This window comes from Cryptomeria japonica, chromosome 2 (assembly GCF_030272615.1).
Source record: "Cryptomeria japonica chromosome 2, Sugi_1.0, whole genome shotgun sequence".
NCBI lineage: Eukaryota > Viridiplantae > Streptophyta > Pinopsida > Cupressales > Cupressaceae > Cryptomeria > Cryptomeria japonica.
In genome coordinates, this window is record NC_081406.1 from 597016420 (window position 1) to 597023222 (window position 6803).

Below are 6803 nucleotides of genomic sequence, written 5' to 3' on the forward strand. Positions count from 1 at the left end.
AAGATTTGGTCTCTAAGGAGATGGTTGTGAAGCTTGGATTGAAGAGGCTTGAGAATCCTTCTCCTTATGAGTATGATAGAGGAGTTATTTATGAATGTAGAAGAAACCTAGTCACTATTGAGAAGGATGGGAAGAAGTTCACATTGATTTATTTAAAGGAGAAAGAGAAGGAGGTGAATAATCTGAGTCCTGAGAAAAGTTGCAGTACTGAGAAACCAATGGTAGAGGTTATACTAGAAGGTTTGAAGAAAGGTCTGATAGAACTGGTTGCAGAGGTTATACCAGAAGGTTTGAAGAAAGATCTGATAGAACCAGTTGCAGAGGTTATATCGAAGGGTGACATGAGTTTGCAGGAGGATCTCACAGTTGATCTTGATGGACAGATGGAACCGGTTGACAGGGAGATTATGATGACAAAATGGATGAAGTCTTGTGGCAAAACAAAATCAGAGTTGCAGAAGAAATAAGGTAGTAAATAGAGACAATGTGCAGATCTAAAACAAAGAAAGAAAAACAAAGAGAGTCAGAGGTTAGAGAAGCTGGTTGAGGCACCAGAGGAGCTAAAGCAGAGGTTGGCAGATAAAGAAGATGTTTGGATTAGAAATGAGCATGGGGTCTTTATTCCAAATCCTTTTAGATATTCATGAATTGTCTTTCATGGAATATATTTTTCTACCTAGGTTGTCTAATGCAGGAGCATCCCCGATTGATGAGCAATCTTGCATCAATAAAAAATATTTCCTTTCAGTTTTGTTCTTGTTTAGTTCTTTATGCAATTTTTTGTGCTCTTACTGGTTGGCACTGGTAATTTCTTTCTTTTCATGGAAGATCCTACTTTTAGTTTCCAGGTGGTTTCAAGTGCTTAATTCTAGATTTTCCAGTTCATTTGGGTTCTTCTCCGGTCAGTTATTGCTTTCAGTTGACTATTTTTGGGTTTCGAGATAGTTCTTGTGCTTACCAGTTAGTTTTCCTTCATTATCAACGTGATTCTTGGCATGTGGATCTATCTTGGGTCTTGTTCAATGTTTTTTGGCATGTGGCTGACCTTCCTACTAAACCACATACCTTGGTTGTTATTTTTTGGAAAGATTTATTTAATTTTTAGGGCCGACCTAATTACATGTTTCATTTTCCTACATTGGTAAATGTAATCTTATGAGGCCCCAGATATGTTCCGGTGGTATAAATATGATGTTATGTAATCATTTGTAGGGGTAGAGGAAGTAGAATTGAGAATAAGGATTGAGATTCGCACGTTGTGATCTAGTTGATTCTTAGAGTCCCGAATTGGATTGTATTTGGCTAATAGTCTGCATGTAATCGGTTAATTATCAGATGTTCTTTGATTATTATATGATGATTGTTGGATGATTGCTGGAAGATCTAAGGAAATAATATGATCTGTTTATGTAATTTGCTTATGTTTTCTTGCTTCTTTCATTGTGTTACTCTTGTTGCATAAGCTAGTTTATTCTCTTTGAGGGTTTTTCCAGTTATCGCTGCACCAACAAGGCAAGACTGGTGGCCAATGGCTACTGCCAAATAGATGGAGTTGATTTCAGTAAAATTTAATCTCCTATTGTAAAATTGAATTCTATTAGATTCCTATAGTTTATTGTTGTTGCTTATGTTTTTGAGATAGAGAAAATGGATGCTAAAATTGCTTTCTTCCACATGGGGATTTTCAAGATGATATTTATACGTGATAGCCTAATAGTTTTGCTGTGAAAGGGGAAAATCAATTGATTTGTAGGTTAAAGAGATCTTTGTATGATTTGAAATAGTCATCAAGGATGTGGAACTAGAATTTTGGTTCTTTTGCACTGAAGTTGGGTTATATGAGGAGTGAGGAGGATAATTGTGTATATATTAAGGTTAGTGATGATCAAATACTAATTATTGTCTAATATGTTGATGACATGAATTGTTTATTGGTAACAACAAGGTTAAGATTAGAGAATTCAAGGCTCATCTTTTTGGTATATTTGATATGAAGGACTTGGGTGATACAAAATATATTCTTGGGATGGAGACCAATTGAGATCAAATTCATAAAAATCTTTCATTAAGCGAGAGTAAGTATGTTGATACTATTTTGTAGAGGTTTAATAAGTATGACTATAAGCTAGTGATTATTCCATTTATGATTGGTACTAATTTTAGTTTAGACATGTTCAAATTCTAATGATCATTTTAAGGATATGTCTAAGGTTCCTTATGCTAGTTTTGTTAAGAGTTTAATGCATACAATGGTTTGCACTAGAATAGATGTAGCCCAAGTAATGAGTGTTAGGAAAATGGTGTCTCAACCTTACAATAATAAAATCTTACTACTAATAAATGCACATGGAGGGTTGCAAGGGGGTACACCCCTTGCAAGGTTTGAGTCACTTTAAGGAAATTAATATTTTGCTACATACTCTTGGCTACTCACTTTCCTAGGCATGGGTTTTTGCAAGTGGTTTCTTTCCTCTTGTTTTTGGAAACAACAATAGTTTTCCCTCTATTATTTCACCATAAATTGAAGCCATGGCATAGTAGGCTCATTATGAGTTATTTGCACATTTCCAAGTGATTGTGAGTTTAGTTAGAGAAGTTTAGTAAAGTTTATTGTTGTAAGAATTCTCTCTTTTGAAGAGTAATAATATACTTGCCCTCTTTCTTTGGTGAAGTTCTTTACTTAAAGGGTTTCTCCACATAAATCTAGTGTCTCATTTAGTATGTTGATTTTATATTATTGTTGAAAGTTACAATCAGTTTGATATTTCAAATTTTGTTATCTTATTTCAGATTCATAATCACATAAAGAAGTTGTTATTGCAAGCTTTCTTCACCTTGGTTCTCAACATTTCCCATCAGGCTAGAAAGATTCATGGAGGTCAAGTGGACCTCACTTAATACTCTAAATGTTATGAGTGTAGTAATATCATTGGCCACCTAAAGGTGGCTCTTAGTATGGATAGACCATAAAGCTATTGGAATACAATGAACCCAAGAACACTAAGAGGGTAACCTTTTATAACATACACATATAAACAGGTAAATGAAGAAACATATAATATGAACCAAATAAACCAACCACATGAATGAACTCCATAACACGCAAAATTTATATGTGGAAAAACTCAAAAAGGAAAAACCACGATGGGATTTGTAACCCACAATATCAATTCATTGGTCATATGAAAGATATTACATAGCATGGGGGCCTGCACATGCAGGAAGGCACACTTCCTAGAGCACACTGCTCAACACAAAAGAGTCTCATTGACTACAAGCTTCTGCTGAAATAAAACAGTACTAGTGAACTCACAAAATGCATATGCAATGCCAAAAAAAGTTTTGGTTAAAGCTCTATTCAGTACCAGTTCATAAACCCCGAACCTTCTACTGATATCTCCTCTTCCTCCAAGAATGCTTCACAACCATCTACTAATCATAGTATGATATTACATTTTCATACAAATTATCTACATACATATCCTTCACATCACACAATTCTGCTATTATTCTCCTATGTCACATCCTCAAAATGACCTAATAGACTAACTTATATACCGTTACAAACAATATGCCTTATGTCAGCTTACAATACAAAAGATATACAATGTCAACCCAAAAAAGATTTTACAATAAAAATTTTTGGGTCCAGACTGATGTTGGCTTCACTGAAATGCTAGATGCCAGTGCCAGCACCGATGATTACCCTAAATACTCAATGTTGGTACCCATCGGTGTATGCCTCCAAGTGTAGGTATATGCTAATATATGCCTTCAATAGAATCTTGTTGCCATCAATGACAACATATGATTCCAATGAGTGTCAATTTCCAACAAAAGCTATAAGCGCATTCCCAACATCAACATAATAAACCCTCTACAACTTTAATTAATTTCCTTTGCCACCATTCTCTTATATTTACCTCAAATGTTCAATAAAAGAGGAATTGTATTACTAAACCATTGATCCTCATTGATATGCCACTTGAGTTGCCTTCATTTATAACTAAGGAAATCAAAATTTATCATAGCAATTTAGTATTAAAAAAATAGCATTCATAACCTTTACTCAACTAAAGACATGGAAAAACCTAGCTTCTCTATAAACTCTTTCTATATTTGTAGCCTTTAGCCTAGGCTCTCCTATCATTCCTAAACCATCCTCACCCAAAATTTCCTTAATGAAGCCTTAATATAGTCAATGTAAATATGATAAACTAATAGACAACCTACTAGATCTATGAATTAAACCTTCCCAAATGGATATCTAGCTTTATCATACTTAAAATTTAATGTCATTAGTAATTACATCTATTATGTTCATAATGTTCCTCTAAAATAATATACTACATACACTTACAAAATCCTTGAACACATCTATAAAATATATTTATTAAGATCTTCATAGTGTGTTGAATGAAAATTAAGCTACATAAATGCCAATTAATAATAATGATATTGACTTCAATAAATAAATAAATTGATGGCAATTAGTTGTGACCATTAAAATGCCTTATAATTAGCACTCTATATTAAGGCACTACCACCATTAAAAATACTCTCATACATGTATTCTTAAGGTTGTAAAAATGTTTTTTGTGAATGAGATCTCAATTCATCCATAGGGATTGGACCTAAAATTATAGGTCAAGCTTGGAATATATTAACAAAATATAAATGTTGATTAGAACTCATAACGAGTACATAAAAAGGACATGTGCTCAAAAAACTTATGATACAATATTGATCAATTGCTAAACTACCAACTAGAAACTTTATAGTTTGCACTATATTGCCAATTATATACACCTCATGAACCAATGTGCATATCTGCAAGCTCCCACGACTCTTAATAAAAAGTAAATCAAACAATTGACTATTAGTTCTAGGACTTATTTTCCTAAAAGTGCATTGGTACAATTTACCTCTAAGAGTTAAACATCAATCATCAATCATTGTTAATCAAATGATTCTATCTATTCTTATATTCAAGTTGATATTTTTTCAAATAAGCCTCATTAAAAAAAATTGTCATTCACGTCATGTAATATTTTTAACTCATAACTCATCCCAATATTTTTTATTTTTTTGAATTCAAATGTCCATTTTCTAAAATAATTTTCTCTTCCGAATTCAAATATAATTTACCACAAAAAAAATTAATTAACAAATGGAAACAAGTTTTCAACATTTTCCCCCAAAACTAAGCATAGATATATCAATAAAATTAAAGCAATGAACTAAAATTTACCATATTTTTAAAAATAATGTCTCAAAATGCATATACTTTATTAAAATATTTTTGTCATCCGCACCATGTAATATTTTTAATGATATTCAATAAATTATTTTATTTTTTTGAATTCAATTGACAATTTCCTAAAACAAAAAAATTACAAATTCAACTATAATTTGTAAAAATAAATAAAAAAATGACAAGTGGACACAAGTTTGGCACATATTTGTTCTCCGAAAATTAACAATAGATATACCAAGAAAATTAATGCAACGAGCCAAATTTGCCAAATTTTATATAATTTTTAGAGAATTTCTTAAAACTATGTGTGAAATCCAAATGACCCCACATACATATATCCTTTGTGATATATATATATATATATATATATATATATATATATATATATATATATATATATATATATATATATATATATATATATATATATATATATATATATATATATATATATATATATATATATATATATATATATATATATATTACATCAATACAATGAAAATTAAATCTTCATTACTAACAAATCTTCAAATAATTTAATTAGAATTTAAATTTGATAATAAATTTTATCTATCAAATAATTTTTTCATAACAATGATCTATTTGAAATTGAACTTCAAATACCAAAATCTACTATAACTAAATACATATTTTTCATGTGGAATTTAATTTAAAAGAGATCTGAAATATTTTATTGCACATTACCACATATATGCTTTTCCAAAAGTAGACATAGATATACTTGTTAGACACAATGCACCACTGAGAGGGGGGTGAATCAGTGGTTCTCAAACTTTTCCCTTTAACTTTCCTATGTGATTTTACTGGTCAACTGATCTAACTCAATGCAAACTAACTGGTTAGTGAGGAGACTAAACACAAATGCATTCACACAAGAAGGACATCACATAACACCGACATATACGAGAAAACCCCAAGATGGAAAAAACCTCGGTGAGAAATATTGTTGAAGACTACTACTCCAATCTAGCCTCACAATGAATCTCTGATTATAATGTTTAGGGTACCAACCCCTGATTTAGGGCACCAATCCAAGGAGCTATAACCCCTGCACTGAGCTACACCTCAATGAATACAAAGCATAATCATTTACAAGTTAATAGCCTTGTTACAAATGGATTTTGTAACACTCCTTCAAATCTCTCTGTTGGATCTCTCATCCAGTTCACTACCGGTTCTCTCTCTATCGGTTCTACCTTCTAGTTGCCTCTTCTCTCTACTACTCTACTGCTCTCCACCGGTACTATCTTCTATCAGTTCCTTCTTGCCTATAATGCACTCTTCTTCTATTCTTCTCTACCAGTTTGGTCACCATCGGTTATCTCACTATTGTTGGTTGAACTCTTCAACCCTAGCCTCTCACACACACACTTAGTCTCTTTTTCGATACTCATTGAGTATTTGACTGATTTTCTCTTACATACAGAAGCAAAACTCTCACCTACAGCAACAACCTTTAATGATTTTGGCTTCCTTATTTATAATTTGGTTTTCCCACCAAAAGCCAATTCAAATCTCAAGA